We start from the raw sequence: 17,188 nt of genomic DNA, 5'->3' as shown, positions 1-17,188 counted from the left end.
TTTCAAGTCAAAATATCAATTTTGAGTAACATAATGGATGGCGGATGGTAGCGCAGTGGTTAGCATTGTTGCTTCACAGCGCCAGGGACCCGGGTTCGATTCCCGCCTTGGGTTACTGACTGTGCATGGTCTGCACATTCTCCCTGTGTCTGGGTGGGTTTCCTTCAGATGCTCTGGTTTCCTCCCACAAAAGTCCCGAAAGACGTGCTTGTTAGGTGAATTGGACATTCTGAATTCTCCCTCTGTGTACCTGAACAGGCGCTGGAGTGTGGCGATTAGGAGATTTTCACAGTAACTTCATTGCAGTGTTAATTTAAACTAACTTGTGACACTAATAAAAATTATTATTGTTATTTTAGCCCAGCTCGCTGGCTGGGAAGCACACGGGATCAAGACTTCAGTGGAGATTAAAACCAGGCAGGAGACATATGTGCTCTTATGTAAATTTGACACAGACTATTTCTTCTTTGTTGTGATGTTTTTAAATGTTCCTTGTATTGCACTTGCGTTTTGCGCTTCAGACCACGGTTTCCACTAAATTCCAGATGATTCCAAGAAATTAGGATGGGGAGTGGCCATCTCCATGGCAAGTGTTTTCCATTGCAATATTGTTTCAATGGAGAAAGTGTCCTTGTGTACTATTATTAGCCAACAATTTAAAATATTGAATCTCAATTCAAAGGTTTTGAAGCGGTGAACTTGATTTATGAAAACTGTTCAACATGGTTTTCTTTAGTTACCAGATTTCAGAAACATGGGAATGTTCCCAGTTTTACACCAGATCTGCTGGTCTGTATTGAATTAGCACTGCAAATCTTCTCATCATTGGAGGAGAGTCCCAACAGCAGAATCTGTCACGCAATGTGGTTTTGTCTCCTTTCCAGTAATAAAACTTCAGTAAGAGACTTCTAATTAAATTGCGGCATTAGGAGGAAATTTTGACACATTCCTTATCCTGTACTAGAAACCTCACTGTCGTTAGCTGTTTTGAGCAGAAAGCGCCTTCTTTAGAAACAATTTTGGCACACTGAAAGAATAAACTTGAATGAAGCAAAGCCAAAATCGCAGATGCAGCCATCATCCTGTGTGTATCATGACATGCGGATAGGTAATGATAGAGAGGATGGTTCTGACTTATACTGAATAGCAAACCTATTATTTTTGGCACTGCCTTCCATGATTCACACTTGTAAAAGCTTCCAAGAAATTGTTTTCTTGTCCAATTTTTTCCTTTCTCCACCTAAAGGTACTGCAGGAGAAAGTGAGCTCGGTGGCACCCATTTTTAGGTTTGAATTATCCTCCGACAGTCCAAAGATCTGGACGTACACTGGACATCATCTGGGTGAAGGGGTTTGCGAGTGTACACCTAACATCAGCTAGCATGAAGAGCAGGTTGCCTATAAGCTTCACCTGTTTAATGACATGAATAGCATCATATCAGCTCCACTTAAAAGAATCATGAATTACTGATACAAAAGCAAAATATCACGAATTCTGGAAATCTGATCAAGGGATACAGGGACATTGCGTTGAAGTAGAAGATCAGCCATGATTTCATTGAATGGTGGAGTGGACTTCAAGGTCTGAATGGTCTATTCCTACTCCTATGCTCTGATGTATAGAACAACCTCAGGCAATGATCCCACTGCCTGACCCACTCGGCAGATACCCTACCGTAATCAGAGTGGTGGGTGTCAAAATTCATGGTTGAGACTCTGGTAGCCTGCTGTGTACTACACAACATATGAGGGGATAGGCCCTGTCACAACCTATCAGGCAAGAAGGTGAGGTGCGTGAGCATAAGGAAGAGTAAGAGAGGAGGAAGCCGAGGAGGATGATGTGGAGGAGGTGGAAGAGGAAAGGAGAATACTCTCCGTAGAAAATGCGTTTCTACATCATCAGATAATTCATGAGTAACCTCAACCACAACTCCCCCATTCACCAACAGTCCCGCACAACTTCTCTTCAACCTGACTGTCACTTTCGGACAACACAGAAATAAAAGCCATTAGAAAATGTGTAATCCAATCCAATTTATAAATTAAATTGTGATATGATACATGGTATTACGATCCCAGGCTAGACCCCAACAGTAGATGGATACTGGTCAGAAACCCCAATATTTTGCTTTAATTTTATAAGAATGTGAGAAAAGAGTACCTCGCTCCAGGAGTGATTTCATGAAGAAATAGAGATATGGCGCTGGATTCTCTGATTTTGCGGCTAAGTGCGGCTATGTGCGAACGACGCCAAAATCGGCACCGAACCCTCACCGATCCTAAGACCAGTGAGGGGCTAGCAGCTGTGCCAGGTAAAACCCCTGGCACCTGTGCCAAAAACAGCTGGAAAATGGTCTTTCCGTGGCCGCACATGCTCATGGCGACAACCTGCAGCGGTCATGCCGTACAACATGATGCTAGCCGTGCGTGGACCCGACCTACCAAATACTGTGCCACAGGACAATCCCTGGCCACCCCCTGGCCAACACCCACCAGTCCCCCCCAGTCCTCGTGGAAGCTCCCCCGGCCAGCAGCACAGCTCCCGCTTGACTGTGGCGCTGCATTGAACCACCCCCACCCCCCTCCCAAATCATCTTCCATCTAACCTCATCCATCCCTCTTTTCCCCGCCCCCACACCTGGGGTAAACACAGAACGTAAACCGCACTGTAAATCTGTGCCAGTGCACAGGGGGATCAAATAGCTCTGGAACAAAGGGCAGGATGAAGAGAATGTGAGAGAGAGAGAGAGGAGAAAGGGGGAGGGAGGAGAAAGGGGGAGGGAGGAGAAAGGAGGAGAAAGGGGGAGGAAGGAGAAAGGGGGAGGGAGGAGAAAGGAGGGGGAGGGAGGAGAAAGGAGGAGAAAGGGGGAGGGAGGAGAAAGGGGGAGGGAGGAGAAAGGAGGAGAAAGGAGGAGAAAGGGGGAGAAAGGGGGAGGGAGGAGAAAGGGGGAGGGAGGAGAAAGGAGGGGGAGGGAGGAGAAAGGAGGAGAAATGAGGAGAAAGGGGGAGGGAGGAGAAAGGGGGAGGGAGGAGAAAGGAGGGGGAGGGAGGAGAAAGGAGGAGAAAGGGGGAGGGAGGAGAAAGGGGGAGGGAGGAGAAAGGAGGAGAAAGGAGGAGAAAGGGGGAGAAAGGGGGAGGGAGGAGAAAGGGGGAGGGAGGAGAAAGGAGGGGGAGGGAGGAGAAAGGAGGAGAAAGGGGGAGGGAGGAGAAAGGGGGAGGGAGGAGAAAGGGGGAGGCATGGACAAAGAAACTTCCTGCTGATTACCATGTAACGTTACTTGCCCCCACCCCCCCCCCCCCCCCCCCACTCCCCCGACCTTCCCCCAAACCACCACCCCACTCAGCCGACAAATCAGCACTCTTCCATGTGGAACACCACTTGAAGGAAGCACTGAGGATGGTACGGGTGAAGAATGTATTCTGGATTTGGACTTCAATGACCATCACCAAGAGTGGCTCGTGTAAACAAAAGGGGTTCCTTTACTCCACAACAGGCTGGTATTGGGTGTCACAGATAACTGTGGGTGTCTCTCTCCTGCAGGTGTTGAAACCACAACCCGGAAGTGTCGCACTGGGACAGCTTCGCAAGAGAGAGGGAACAATCTTACTGTTTATACCTAACCAGTGGGATTGTTCTTATGCCACGCCAGTACTCGTGGCAATGGTTACTGCCATAAAGGTTTTTCCATGTTTCTCATGAAGAAACGTTCTTTGCATTTATTTTCCTATCTTGAGAAGTTTTCAATCTAATCCAGTTTATGTTTTGCCGTTATGTGATGCTTTGTTTGTGACTGTACTCAAAAATATTGAAATGGTTATATGCAAAGCATTAATAAACCTATATTTGAGTAGCACATTTATATATGTGTGGTGAAGAGATATATATCAATGTGCTCTTTGTAACACAATGCCGCCGGGATTCTCTGTTCCTGAGACAAAGGGCTGGATTCTGTGATCGCCGACACCTAAATCGCATTCGGCATACGGCCGGAAATGCATTTTTCCGATGCTCTGCTCCCTCAAAAACGGCATACCCGAGGAGTACGCCGCACACCATCGGGTCAGCCTCAGGATGCCACCTGACGCCCTCCCCAGATGCTCTGCTGCCGATGGGCCGAGTCCCCAACTGCATGAAGCACGTGTCCTCACAACTTTCGGAGACCTCGCATGGCGGCTGCGGACAGTCTCCAATGCCGCCACAGTCGGGAGAGAAGCCGTTCTGTTGGCGGGGTGGCTTCGACGGGTGATAGGGGGACTGGTGGGAGGTGGTCTGGGGATGGCGATGGGGTGTTACGGGGGGGCAGTTTTTGGCAGGCAGGTCTTTGCGCGGCCGCCGCCATGTTGTATGGCGTGGCCCCCTCAGGCTGCCGCTGTGCGCATGCGAGGCCACGGACCCAGCCATTCTGCGGCCGTATCTGCAGGTAAAGCCGGGGGCTTTATGCAGCGTGGTTGCTAGCCCCCACTGGGCAGAGGATTGGTGTGGGGGCGGCGGCGTATTTTTGGTCACAAGACCAGACGGATCTTGCGGACATAGCTGCAGAATCGGAAAATGCAACCCTGAATGTTGACGCCGAGGATGAATGTGTGGACTTCGAGGGTGGCATGTCGGCACAGTGGTTAGCACGGCTGCCTCACGCCGTTGAGGATCCGGGTTCGATCCTGGCCCAGGGTCATTGTTCGTGTGGAGCTTGTACATTCTCTCCGTGTTTGCGCAGGATGGGTGGATTGGCCACGTTAAATTGCCCCTTAATTGGAAAAAAAAAGAATTGGGTAGTCTAAATCTATATATAAAAAAGAAAAAAATGAGATGTGTGGACTTCCATGACAGCAAAACTGCCGCCGCACCTAGACCGATTCAGCGATTAATAAGGGTCTAGTACCGGTGCCATGTGGAACACAATCGATTCCAATGAGAAACGGTGCTAGATTTGCCGGATTCGCGATTGACACTCAGGCTGACAAGCTGCAGCTGCATATATACACCTCACTCCCCACACACAACATCCCAGCCAACAAGATGGTAGCAAGTAGAGCAGCACCACTGATGCCGAGCTCGAGACTCCCCTGGAGGAGGAGAAATAGGCTACCGTGTACCCTAGCCTGGAACGAGGCTACCAGCCGCCGCCGTTCGCCGTGCCTGGGCACAAGGGCAGAGGCCGTCAGTTCCGTCAGCAACACCATCCGTTCCGGCCTGCAGTGCAGGACCTGCAGAGGGCGTCAGGGTGAGTAGGCAGCACTGTGCCCGTAGCACTAAGCCCCCGACCCACACACCCGTAACCCAAACCACCCGCCCAGCATTGGGCTTGCTAATGATATGTAAACGGTGTTTACTGTACCTGCGTTCTGGAATGCATTGACGATGCTGGCGAGGCAATGGAGAATTGCAATTTGGCGTGAAATCAGCGCCCACCGTGATTTCACCATCGGAATGGATTCTCCACCCAATCTCATTTCCCGATTTCGCCGTCAGCCGATAGAGAACCCTGCCCAGGCAGTTTGATGCGATAATGTGTACTGACGTGTCAATGCCCTTCGGCCTTACTCAGGCAGCCTTTTAACTAAAGTCAATCGAGTTCAAAAAAATATTGAAGCAACCAACTTGAAAACTGGCTCCATTTAATTCCTAGTGGTTCCAATTTGCCCGTAAACGTGTTCCAGAAGAAGCAAACTGGTACCCACAAGATTCAAATGGTCAGAGCTGAACTGGACAAGTGGGTTCACAACAGGTTTCCCATTGTAAGTGCCAGTTATTCCTGCTAAAACTGGTTGTGACCTGTTATTCTGGTAGAAATCAGTTATAACCAGCTGGTTCAGACTGCTTTTTCCTCCTGGGGCATGTTGTGCAATATGTTTGGGTGATGTGGTTGTCAAGGTTGAATAGCTGCCAGTATGTGCAAGCTGTAATTTGTGTGATTGAGGCTTGCAACAGTGCTATGTATTTGCGAAAATTCATATGAATGTCAGATTTGAGTCCTGATTGAAACATGCAGATTGGTAATGGGGGTGCAGTGAATTAAGCGGTTGAAGAGTCTATTGGCTCAGTTAATTGGAAATGCCAAGTCACTGACCTTAAAATCTCTTCAGATCATGAAACTTGCTGCAGCGTTGCATTCACGTTCACCTGGCAACACTCCTGGCATTGAAATCTGTTGATATATTCCGCCCCCTGCAGCATGTTTTGTGGTGCCAGAGATTGGCCGGAGAATCCATTTTGACGCTGAAATCGGTGGTGACGTTGTTTTTCAGATGCTCCACCTCCTCAAAAAAGGCGTGACCGGCGAGCACGCCACACGCCATTGGGACAGCCTCAGGACGTCACCTGAGACCCTTCCCTAATGCTCCGACCCCGATGGGGTGACTTCCCGACGGCGTGGCACACGTGTGCTCACAGTTTTCGAAGACCTCTCGCAGCCGCTGCGGGCTGTGGCCTCGGGGGGTGGGAGCCATCCTGCTGGCCAGGCGGGCTTCGGCAAGGGAGGGAGGGACTGGTAGGGGGGGTGGTTTGGGGTTGACGTGGGTGGATTACAGGGGGGCACTATCTGGCAGGCCGGATCCGCACGCGGCCACGCGCCATGTTGTACTGCACGACCTCTGAATGTCGTCGTTGTGCGCATGCGCAGCCATGGATTAGGCAATTCTTCATCCATATCCACAGGTAAAGCCAGGGACTTTATGTGGCGTGACTGCTAGTCCCCCCACCGGCCGGAGCATTGGTGCGGGGGTGACTTTATGCTCACATAAAGTGAGACACATGCTCCGGACATAGCCTCAAAATCGGAGAATCCAGCCCTTAGCCTCAGAAACGGAGAATCCCGCCCCTTAAATCTATCCTCTTGTTCTGCCATCTGTACTAGTGTATGCGTGGACCCAAGGAATGTGCGTGATTGTGTTTTACCTAGTTTTCCTATAAATTCATGCAAGTTCCGATAATCTTATCTTGTTCTTGGTTTAACTTCATAAAATCTGTCTGACTAATTCTTTATAATCTGTTAAATGTAAACAGTGGGACTCCTGCAGTATTGGTAAAGTAAATCTCTCTAAATTCATGGCCTGACCTGGAATGGTAAATTAGGGGAGTCATTTTATCCCTCCTCACATGGTATTAACAGCTGGGATCCCAGTGACTGTTTTCTGGTCTTATTCAAACTTGTCTGGGTTAAGGTTATGTGACTTTTTTATTTGTGATCTTAGATTGTGACTGATGTTAAGCTAATTGACCATGGATGGCTTCATAGCCTGTTGGAACCTCACTGATCCAACACTCGCACATATGCAGACTCCACTGGGCAGCCACTGTAGTCTTCAGGATCAGGTACATGGCCAATAGTTTCACACCCTAGTGCAGTTTCTGCCCCATCTCAGTTTAGAAAACTCATCATGGACTCGAGACCAAAACTGGGAGCTTGGTTGCATGCATTACTCAGTGCAATACCAATTGGTGAACTTAGTCACTGGACTTGACTCTAAACTAATTGGTTTTAATGGCTCTGGCCCTATCAATGATCGGCAGTTCAGAAGAATGAAGAGGGGATCTCATGGAATCCAGTTTTAACATAATGGCACCTCATTTTGATTGGCGTTTGAATTTGGGTGAGGTAATAATAATAATAATCACTTTTTGTCACAAGTAGGCTTCAGTGAAGTTACCGTGAAAAGCCCCTATGGAGCAGATCTTCCACCTGTCTTCCTGTATCACAAAGGCATTTGTGGGGCTGTTCCCAAGCTGTCCCAGAAAATACCACCCTGAAGGTTCTTCAAATGCCTCATCAGAAGAGCTAGACTCGGCCTCTTTGAACCCTGCACCAGTGCCTTTACTACAGAATGGCAATGATTGTCTTTTGATAAACAATTTTACCAAAAGGTCATCTTTAATGGACAGGAATATGGGAATTGGTCAGCAAAAAAGACAAAGGTCTTTTTGTTTGCCTTCTACCATCACAGTCAAATGGTCACTCTACTCTCAGTTCATTCCTCATACTCCTAACTCTGCTGTACTCTTTTCAGGAGATGAGTGCCCATGGAGAGGGCTGGAATGGGCCTGCAGATATAGCCACCCTGACCATGAAGGAGGAGGAAGTATTTGATATCAACAGCATGGTATTAACAATGTCATTGGCAATGGAGTGATGGCGATGATGCAGAGACCTCATGACAGCATTAGCTGAAGCACTTGCACTTGACTCTGTCACTCATGTTGACTTAATGTCACCAATTCTTTAAATATCATGATCTGTACTATGCTAACTTCAAACCCTTGTTCACATTTCAGCACTAATTCATGTCTTTCCTCTCCAACAGATGCATTCTGATTCCTGATGAAGGAGTCCTTAGAGGAAAGCACCATCACATGACTCCTGCACACCCTCCACCAATGAAGATAAGCCTACCTCATTGAGCCCAGCATCACCATCAGATAGAATGGCACACGGTGAAGACCACATCACATCTGAGCAGAAGCAGGTGCTGGAGACAGAGATGGAAGTGAAGAGTCCCTATCGGAGGGTTCCAGCGAATCCAAGCTTTGCTCTGCTGGACACAGATGCCATGTGTCTAGAGTCATCGACGAATATGGAGCAGCAAAGGAAAATATGTGTGCTTCCGTCAGAGTTTTAGAGGCAGAGTGCACACCCTTACACAGAAATAGAAGTGTTCAGCTCTAGCATGAGGGCCATGCTGTCTCAGAGATTTGCATCGATGATCACTTCCATTGGAAGAAAGGCCAACCTCACGGAGAGCCAGATGCAACAGGCCGTCAAGCGTACACTACCTCACACCAGCGGTTCTGCTCTTCTGAAACAGCTTATTATGGCTTTTTTAATCCTAAGAACGGCAACTGTATTACACTATTCACTCTTCTCTTTTCAAGTGAGAGCATGCCTGATTTACAGAATCAGTCCTCATATTCCAATCTTTCTATCCCCTCAGCCACTCTGTTAGTCACAGAGTCATAGAGGTTGACAGCACATCATGTCTTCACCAGCCATCAAGCATCTGGCTATGCTAATCTAATTTTCCAGCACTTAGACCGAGATTTTGTGCCTGTTCCTACTGATTATCCGGTCGCACCGACAGCATTCCCTTGCCACGGGTCTCCCAGCGGTGTGGGGTGGATTCAATGGGAAATCCCATTGACAGTGGCGGAACCAGCAGATCCCGCCAGCAGCCAATGGTGGACTGCCTCCTGCCACTGAGAAACATTCCGTGAGGAGGCCAGAGAATCTCACCCTTGGTCTGTAGCCTTATATGGTATGGTGTTTCAAGTACACATCTAAACACTTCTTAAATGTTGTGAGAGTTCTGGCCTCTAACACCCTTTCAGGCAGTGAATTCCAAATTCCTACAAGTCTTTGGGTGCGAACGTTTTTGCTAATCCCCTCTAAATTTCCTGCCCCTGACCTTAAATCTGTGCCCCCTGATTATTGATCCCTCTACGAAGGGGGAAGGTTTCTTCCCATCTACCCTACCTATGCACCTCATAATTTTGTACACTTCAATCAGAGCCTTCTCTGGTCTAAGGGAAACGGTGTTCAATTTCAATCCATCAACAGCAACACTAGCATTTTTATATTGCAGTTAACATAGAACATAGAACAGTACAGCACAGAACAGGCCCTTCGGCCCTCGATGTTGTGCCGAGCAATGATCACCCCAATTAAACCCACATACCCGTAACCCAACAATCCCCCCATTAACCTTACACTACGGGCAATTTATCATGGCCAATCCACCTAACCCGCACATCTTTGGACTGTGGGAGGAAACCGGAGCACCCGGGGGAAACCCACGCACACATGGGGAGGACGTGCAGACTCCACACAGACAGTGACCCAGCCGGGAATCGAACCTGGGACCCTGGAGCTGTGAAGCACTGATGCTAACCACCATGCTACCGTGAGGCCCCAAAAAATCCCATCCTTCAGGCCCCAGCGAGATTTGAACTCGCGACCCCTGGTTTACAAGACCAGTGCTCTAACCCCTGAGCTATGGAGCCGCTTAATATAGTAAAATGTCTCAAGAGGCTTCACAAAAGCCTGGGGAATAAAATTTGTTAACGGTGCTATATGAGTACAAGTTGTAGTTGCTGCAGATTTTTGGACGAATCCTAATTTATAGCTGGTGGAAGATGGGAGGTTGGCCAGGATAGCACAGAATAGGTAAGTCAAGGTAACAAAGGCAGTTTCAGCAGTCTCACAGGTAAAGGATTTCAGCAGCTATGAGGAGGTACAGAGATGAGCAATACCACAGCGCCAAAAAAAATCACAGAATTTTACAGTTCAAAAGGAGGCCATTTGCACTAGGCTGCTTTGAAAAGCTGCAATTTTCTTTTGGCACTATAGTGACCTACACCGTGCACATTACTCTAAGTGCAGTCACAACAATTATTTATAATTATTATTTTAGCTCAATTTTGGCATTTTCATACGTAATTTGCATTACTCACTGTCATCGAACATTGTTGTGATATCTTCAATCCATTGTCAACCAAATCATGAAGGTGGCATACGGCACGACACTGGCATTCTGGTTGATCAATAGGGTTGGGCATCGGAAGTATGTTCTTGAAGGCTTGATGCACCTAACCCCGCTGTACAAATGACTCTGTCCCTGAGATTAGGATATTCGTATTGAGACTAGTGCAGTTGAACCCCAAGAATTTCAATCCACAATATCGCAATAATCTGGTTTTCAATCAACCCATTTTATCATTGTGGTGCTGCTTCCATATCCCGCCCGTGATCTCCAGCGAAGATATGGTCACTCAAGTTATATTGTCATGAGAATGTCGCTTTAAGAAATGTTTGACTGCTCGTGTTACTGCAGTGACATCAGAGTGTGGGTGGAGCTGAGCTTTGGCTCTGCTTTTTAGTTTCACTTTGAGTTAGAATCATTAAAACCGCTTCCTTTTCCTCTCCTTACCTTTCAAAATACCTTTTAAGCATATTCACATGACACATTCGGTGAGTTTTCCTTCTATCCAATGTTTTTACCACATAATTCACCTCACTTAATTTCCTTTCAATCTGATAAGGTCCACAAAACCTTGCTTTTAAAGGTTCACCTACCACTGGTAACAATATTAAAACTTTATCTCCACTGGCAAAACTACAAACTTTGGATTTCTTGTCTGCTACCCGTTTCATCACATTTTGTGCACCTTTTAAATGTTGTCTAGCCAATTCACCTGCTCTATTTAATCATTCCCTAAACTTTTACACGTAATCCAATAATGTAATTTCCGATTTCTCACTCATCAATTTTTCCTTAATCAATTTAAGTGGTCCTCTTACCTCATGACCAAAAATTAGTTGAAAATGACTAAATTTGGTTGACTCATTAGGTGCATCCCCAATTACAAACAGTACAAATGGAATTCCTTTATCCCACTCCTCTGGATAATCTTGACAATAAGCCCTCAACATTGCCTTTAATGTCTGATGCCATCTTTCTAATGCTCCCTGCGATTCTGGATGGTATGCAGTTGATTTAAATTGTTTCATTCCTAAGCTATCCATAACTTCTTTGAATAACCTTGAGGTAAAATTCGATCCTTGATCCAGTTGTATTTTTGTGGGTAGTCCATATCTAGTAAAGAATTTAAGTAACTCCTCCACAATCTTTTTAGCTGTAATATTACATACTGGAATGGCCTCTGGAAACCTAGTAGACACATCCATTATAGTCAAAAGACATTGATTCCCACTTTTTGTTTTAGGAAGCGGTCCTACACAATCAATTAGGACCCTTGTAAAAAGTTCCTCAAAAGCTGGAATAGGTATTAAGGGCACTGGTTTTATCAGTGCTTGAGGTTTCCCCATCACTTGACATGTGTGACATGTTTGACAAAATTTAACTACATCTTTATGTAGTCCAGGCCAATAAAAATGTTTTTGGATTTTAGCTTGAGTTTTCCTTATTCCCAAATGACCTCCCACAGGTGCTTCAAGTGCAACTCGCAACACCTCCTTTCTATACCCTACCAGCAACACTACTTGATGAACTTCTGCCCACTTTTCATCTGCCTGCATATGTAAAGTCTCCATTAAATTAATCAAGACATTACTTTTATGGTAATAACACTCTGGTATACACGCAGATTCCTCTTCCGTGTATGCTTTCTGATACATCTGTCTTATTTCTACATCTTTCTGTTGTAACTCCGCCAATTTTCCTGAACTAAAAATATCTGCCTCATCCTCCACCTGTTCTTGTTCTTTTTCAACCATCTGATCAAAAGTTGTTTCTGATAAGTGCACTTCAACTTCATCTTCACTCTTTGATTTCTCCTCTTGCCTTAACCTGTGACTTTGCGACCTTATTACTACACAATCTGGAAAAATCCCAGGATATTTGTCCTTCAACAATTCAGTTGTCTGATTTTCCACTGGCTTATCGACCACAGTAGCCATCACTGACACCTGCGATCCAGCTATGTCATTACCCAAGATAAACTGTATTCCTGGACAAGATAGTTTCTCTATTACTCCTACTACCTCTTCACCACTCTTCACTGGACTTTCCAACCTTACCTTATATAATGGAACACTACTCCTCTCACCATGAATTCCACATATTACCACCTTTTCTGGCAACATTCTTCCCAAACTACATAACTCTTCATCTCTTACCATTAAAGATTGACTAGTTCCCGTATCTCTTAAAATTGTGACTTCTTTACCTGCTCCTCCTGATACACATGAGTAAACATTACCCACACAAGTAAATTCTTTAAAGAGATCTGGCACCTTCTTATCAATCACCTCTTGATCAGGCTGCACAATCTTTTGCACCTCCTTCGCTTCACTTGGGCTTTCCTTTACCACTTTAACAAACCCCACTGTTTTATCCTGTTTTACTACATCAGCCTTCCCAATGCTTTTCGTCAACCAGCAACGCTGTGACTTTACATTTCTTAGTTTGTTACAGTGAAAACATTTGAAATTTTTCATTTCTTTTCCACCCTCCTGGATTTCTTTTTTAATCTGAGGTACACTCTCCTTATTATCTCCCATCAGATCACCTTTACCTTAACCACTTGAGTATTTCTCATGTCCCCAGTTTCTATCCCTCACAGGCTGAAACTGATGTCGGAAACCAAGCTTTGATTTATGAACTATTTCATAATCATCTGCCATTTCTGCTGCTAATCTCGCAGTTTTCACCCTCTGCTCTTCTACATGAGTTCTCACTACATCAGGAATTGAATTTTTAAACTCCTCCAAAAGTATAATTTCTCTGAGAGCTTCATACATTTGGTCTATTTTCAAAGCCCTTATCCACCTATCAAAATTACTCTGTTTGATACTTTCAAACTCCATGTATGTTTGACCAAATTCTTTCCTTAAATTTCTAAACCTTTTTCTGTAGGCTTCAGGCACTAGTTCATCTGCACCTAAGATGGATTTTTTCACCTCATACGTCTCAGATACCTCCTCCGGTAGTGATGCAAACACTTCACTCACCCTACCTACCAGCTTTGTTTGAATCAGTAATACCCACATGTCCTGTGGCCATTTACATTGTTTAGCCACCTTCACAAATGAAATGAAAAAGCCTTCCACCTCCTTCTCGTCAAACCTTGGCAATGCTTGGACATATTTAAATAGATCCCCACCACGCCTTCGACTATGACGCTCTTTCTCACTATCCTCATCACTATCAACCAACTGTACATTTCCCTTTCCGTCTGCCAATTTTACCTGACTGTCATGTTTCATGGCCATTTTATGAAGTTCAAACTCTCTCTCTTTATCTTTTTCCCTGATTGTATCTCCCTTTCTCTTTCTTTTTGTTCTGCTCGGGCTATTCTTTCTGTTTTCCTTTCTTCTCTCTCTTTTTCCTCTCTCTTTATCTTTTTCCCGATCTGTATCTTCCTTTCTCTTTCTTTTTCCTCTCTCTCTCTTTCGTACTCAAGCTGCTTTAATTCTTTCTCAGGTTCCATTTGTTTAATTTGTAACTGAACTTTTGCCATTTCCAATGAGTCAAGCTGTCTCTCAGGCAACTTTAAATGCTTAGCCACCGCCATAATTACCTCATCTCTTCGCATTTTGTCAGGTAATGTTAACTGCAATGTTTTTGCCAGAAGCGGCATTCTCATGACAATATCAAACAAAAGTATATTTGTACCAATCTGCAGAAATAGCGAATTGAAGGCAAATAATTGTAACGATAAGTGGACGGTGCCATTAAAGATAAATGGCACAGTAATAACAGTCAAGCTTGACACTGGTACGAGGACCAACCTCATTGTGCCACAATGATGTCCTGTACTTAAAAAAGTTTGTCACAATTGTGACAGAATGGGTCATTTTGTTAGCTGATGCACCTTACATCCAACAGTTGTCCGAACAGAAGCGAGGAGTGCGGTTAAGGATAAATGCATCGACGACCGGGCTGATGTGATCCCGGAAAGGGACAGAAACAGTTCGACCAGCCAAAGCAAAAGATCTTTTATGAAATTTACAGCCATAGTGAGGTGAATGCAGGACCATTGAGGACAGATGGACAATCCCGCTAATGGTTAATGGCATGTCTATCAACTGTAAGCTCGATACGGGAGCAAGGGCCAATCTGATGCCCTTGTCAGGGGTGGAATGACTAAAAGTCAAGCCAACAATTATCCGCAGTGCTCCTGAAGGATGACAACGGTTATCAGATCATGACCTTAGAAACATGCGAACTCGAAGTCACTGTCAAGGACAGATCGTGCAGGATAATACTCTCCATAGTGAAAGAGCTTGGGCTCATCGAAAAGGTGTACGCTGCAGAAAACATGGTACCCCGCCAATATATATCCATTGAATCGATCATGAAGAATGTTTTAAGGATTTGGCACCCTGTCCTTTACATATTGCATTCAGCTGAAGGAGAATGCAAAGCCAGTTGTCCTTGCACCCAGACATGTGCCTGCTCCACTGAGGGACAAACTGAAGGATAAGCTACACAGTATGGCGGCTTTAAGCGTCAGCAGGCGTATAGAGGAGCCCATTAACTGGGTGAACTCCATGGTGTGTGTAAAAAAGAGGAATGGCGACCTGAGGATATGTATGGACCCCAAGGATCTGAACAACATATTCTATCCTGAAGATAGTCCGCTCATGCTTAAGAAGCTTCATGAAGGGAACCTGGGCATTGGGAAGTGCAATCGTAGAGCCAAGGAGGTGATCTACTGGCCAGGCATCACCCAAGACATTGCAAATATGGTCAACCACTGCGTCACGTGTCAGAAATTCTGCTGCAAGCAAAGCAAAGAGCCGATGCACGTGGGTCTCATCATTACAAGCCCTTGTCAGAAAGTGGCATGGACTTGTTCCATTTCAATGGAAGAGACTATGTGGTAGTTATTGTCGTACAAGGAATGGTTGAGGACTCTGGGTCTGTACTCGTTGGAGTTTCTTATTGAAATTTACACGATACTACGAGGCCTGGGTTGAGTGGACATGGAGAGGATGTTTCCACTTGTAGGAAAAGCTAGAAGCAGAGGGCACAATCTCAGACTAAAGGGATGATCCTTCAAAACACAGATGAGGAGGAATTTCATCAGCCAGAAGATGGTGAATCTGTGGAGCCCTTTGCCACAGAATTCTGTGGAGGCCAAATCACCGAGTGTCTTTAAGGCAGATATAGATACGTTCTTGATTAATATGGAGATCAAGGGTTATGGGGAGAAGGCAGGAGAATGGGGATGAGAAAAATATCAGCCATGATTGAATGGTGGAGCAGACTCGATTGGCTGACTGGCCTAATTCTGCTTCGATGTCTTTTGGGTCTCACGGTCTTATCATCCCTGCTACCTTTCTTCAATAGCGGTACCACATTAGCTATCCCCTGTCCTTTGGGGTCTAAGTGATAAGGGGCGGGATCCTCTGACCCCCGCCGGGTCGTAGAATCGGCGGGGGGCAGGGGGGCAGCGTGAATCCCGCCCCCGCCGGCTGCCGAATTCTCCGGTGCCACAGATTTGGCGGGGCCGTGAATCACGCCACGCCAGTCGGCGGCCGCTCACAGCGGCCCCCCCAGCGATTCCCCGGCTCGCAATGGGCCGAAGACTCGCCTGTTCTATGCAGGTCCCGCTGGCATAAATTGGAGTAGGTCCCTTACCGGCGGGACCTGACGGCGCAGGTGGGCTCCGGGATCCTCGGGGGGTGCGGGGCGATCTGGCCCCGGGGAGTGCCCCCAAGGTGGCCTGGCCCGCGATCGGGGCCTACCGATCTACAGGCAGGCCTGTGCCGTGGGGGCACTCTATTGGCCTGGGATCTACCGGGAGGTTGAGTTGATGATGGAGAGCTGTGACACATAGAACATAGTAAGAAGTCTTACAACACCAGGTTAAAGTCCAAACATAGAACATAGAACATAGAACAGTACAGCACAGAACAGGCCCTTCGGCCCTCAATGTTGTGCCGAGCAATGATCACCCTACTCATGATGTGGAGATGCCGGCGTTGGACTGGGGTGAGCACAGTAAGAAGTCTTACAACACCAGGTTAAAGTCCAACAGGTTTGTTTCAAACACGAGCTTTCGGAGCACGGCTCCTTCACCTGAAGAAGGAGCCGTGCTCCGAAAGCTCGTGTTTGAAACAAACCTGTTGGACTTTAACCTGGTGTTGTAAGACTTCTTACTGTGCTCACCCTACTCAAACCCACGTATCCACCCTATACCCGTAACCCAACAACCCTCCCCCCCACACCTTACTTTTTAGGACACTATGGGCAATTTAGCATGGCCAATCCACCTAATCCGCACATCTTTGGACTGTGGGAGGAAACCGGAGCACCCGGAGGAAACCCACGCACACACGGGGAGGACGTGCAGACTCCGCACAGACAGTGACCCAGCCGGGAATCGAACCTGGGACCCTGGAGCTGTGAAGCATTTATGCTAACCGCCATGCTACCGTGCTGCCCCTGGGGGCAGCTACCGTGCCCCATGCCAAAGGTTTCAGCACAGGCAGAGCAAGGAGCCTATGTAGATGGGTGAGATAGTCACTACTCCGTAGCAGAAGGTTGGCATGGACCTTTTCCATTTCAATGGAAAGCCGTACCTTCTGGTTAAAGGCTATTTCTCAAGCTACCCAGAGATAGCGTAGTTGTTGAATTCAATGGCAAGATGTGTGATAAAAATGTCAAAGAAACTTTTGTGTAACAAGCCATTCCAGATGTGGTCATGAGCAATAATGGTCCTTGTGTTGAC

At 46.5% G+C, this 17,188-nt stretch overlaps 1 non-coding gene across 1 annotated transcript; it reads right to left on the bottom strand.

Moving 5' to 3' along the window:
• Positions 1–9,918: 9,918 nt before the first annotated feature.
• Positions 9,919–9,991, bottom strand: trnat-ugu. The gene has a single exon. It is a non-coding gene; the product is annotated as a tRNA-Thr (tRNA).
• Between the last annotated feature and the right edge of the window lie 7,197 nt (positions 9,992–17,188).

Source organism: Scyliorhinus canicula, chromosome 1 (genome assembly GCF_902713615.1).
Source record: "Scyliorhinus canicula chromosome 1, sScyCan1.1, whole genome shotgun sequence".
In the NCBI taxonomy this organism is placed as follows: domain Eukaryota; kingdom Metazoa; phylum Chordata; class Chondrichthyes; order Carcharhiniformes; family Scyliorhinidae; genus Scyliorhinus; species Scyliorhinus canicula.
The sequence above is the reverse complement of the archived record's forward strand: the minus strand, read 5'-3'. Positions and strand labels throughout refer to the sequence as shown.